This window comes from Gossypium raimondii, chromosome 8 (assembly GCF_025698545.1).
Source record: "Gossypium raimondii isolate GPD5lz chromosome 8, ASM2569854v1, whole genome shotgun sequence".
Taxonomy (NCBI): Eukaryota; Viridiplantae; Streptophyta; class Magnoliopsida; order Malvales; family Malvaceae; genus Gossypium; species Gossypium raimondii.
In genome coordinates this window covers 21,457,297-21,459,353 of record NC_068572.1, presented here as the reverse complement: position 1 = coordinate 21,459,353, position 2,057 = coordinate 21,457,297, and the positions used below count along the sequence as shown (strand labels likewise).

Here is a 2,057-nt window from a genome sequence, read left to right as displayed (position 1 = left end):
CTTAGTGCACTTTGGCTACTCGTCTTCCCGGAGTTGCTCGATTTGTTGGCCATTGATAGTTGTTACTAGCGATCTTCTCAATGATCTTGTAAGCCTCATTATAAGACTTAGACAAAATCCCACCATTTGCAGAAGCATCTACCATCAACCTTGTGTGTGCGTTGAGACTGTTATAAAATGTCTCTAACTAGATGCAATGTGGAATCCCATGATGATGGCACTTATGATGTAATTCTTTGAATCTCTCTCATGCTTCGTACAAAGATTCATCGTTAAATTGTTGAAAAGTGGTTATCTCATTTCGCAACTTAGCATTTTTGCTAGGTGGGAAATAGTTAACCAACAATATTTCTACTAATTCTTGTCATATGGATATTGAACTTGGTGGCAATGAATAAGTCATGTTCGTGCTCGATCTCACAATGAGTATAGAAACAACTTTAACCTCAATGCATCTTCAATCACACCAATTATCTTAAACAAATCGCTCACCTTCCTGAATAATCGAAGGTGAAGATGTGGATCTTCCATGGGCATTTCACTAAATTAGACCATCATTTGGAGCATTTAAAATATCACTGGTTTCAGTTCAAATTGCGGTGCCTCAATCTCCGGTCTTCTAATTCCCAAATTTAATTCATTGAAAAGTGGCACAGTGTACTGTCTTATGGCACAATCCCTATCATTAGCAATAAGGATTGGATTATGCACATGATTGGCTCCATTTCATTGTTTATCATTTTGATTTCCAAGGTCCATCTCGGCTTGTCTTTGAACTGATTTTTCATGTCTTATTTGTCTAAATGTGTGCTTGATCTTAGGGTCTACAAATAGTAAATCTATAATTTGATTTATGCTCATAAACACCTAAAAAATATATCACAAAAATAAAGAATAAATAATAAATTAGTAAGGTTAGAAGTTAGATAAAAATGAAATAACAACCAAATTGAAAAGAATAATATAACAAAAATGATTAAGGCAACAGTCCCTGGCAGTGACGCCAAAAACTTGTAACGCTCAGTTTGTGCAAGTGTACATAGTCGTTATCAAGTAATAAGTAAGTAAAAGAGTTATCGTCTCCACAGGGATTGTGTATGTTAATCAATATATTGCAAGATTATTGTTTCCACTAGTCGTCATCTGGTTAGAATCGCTTAGCTAATTCTAATGCATCCAATCAGGTATGAATGAAATACATACTGAGTTTAATTGATAACATGAATGAATGAGGCACAAACACTATAGACATGATTTAAACAAACTCTATTAAATAAATGCAATCATCCTAGCTAGACAGAATTAAGCTACCGTTGTTGATGACAAGATAATTAAGTACATTGCAAACATGATTAAAATAAAAATAACAAAGTAAATGAAGAATAAACTCTATCAAATCACCAGTCTCATGAACTTTGAATGAAGATGTTTTCCTCCAATCCTTCTGTTGCTCCTTTGTTAATGGCTCCTCAAGGTGGCCGACCAAGACATAATCTTATCAGGTTTTTGGCTAAAGAAGAAAATATGGGATGCTATGCGTGAAAATAAATAGAGGAAATGAGAGAATGAATGATGATTAAGAGATGTGAAGAATGGGGGATGTAGGGATGAGGGATGATTGAAATGGGGAATGAGTGGGGGTATTTATACTGGAAGTAGATGGTAGAGTTTCCTAAAAATAGGGATTGGAATCCCTCCATTTTCTCTATTGCTTGGCCAGCCACATTTTATGGAAGAAGGTGGATGATGGTTCCTTTATTTGAGCATAAAATCATGCTAAATTTAGGCTTGGGTTGGACAGTTTCAAGGGCAATCATTATGTGTTGATTTCAAATGATTTTTCAAATGTAGGGACTTCTAGTAAATATCCCAAAATAGATTTTTGGGTAGCCAACATGCTTGTGCCAAATTTGGGCTAGACTCCCCCTTGTTAGACGGTTCTGTGACCCATTAAATAATCAGCCTTGTCCACCTTGTAGCATCATTTTAATTGGGTCAAAATAACACATTGTTAACCCATTTAGTATGGTTTTCCCGTCCAACATAGGAAATAAATA

General features: G+C 35.3%; 1 non-coding gene across 1 annotated transcript; it reads left to right on the top strand.

The window, feature by feature from the left end:
- Window positions 1-203: 203 nt before the first annotated feature.
- LOC128032124 (small nucleolar RNA R71) lies at window positions 204-310 on the top strand. The gene has a single exon (XR_008188254.1). It is a non-coding gene; the product is annotated as a small nucleolar RNA R71 (small nucleolar RNA).
- The last annotated feature ends 1,747 nt before the right edge of the window (window positions 311-2,057 follow it).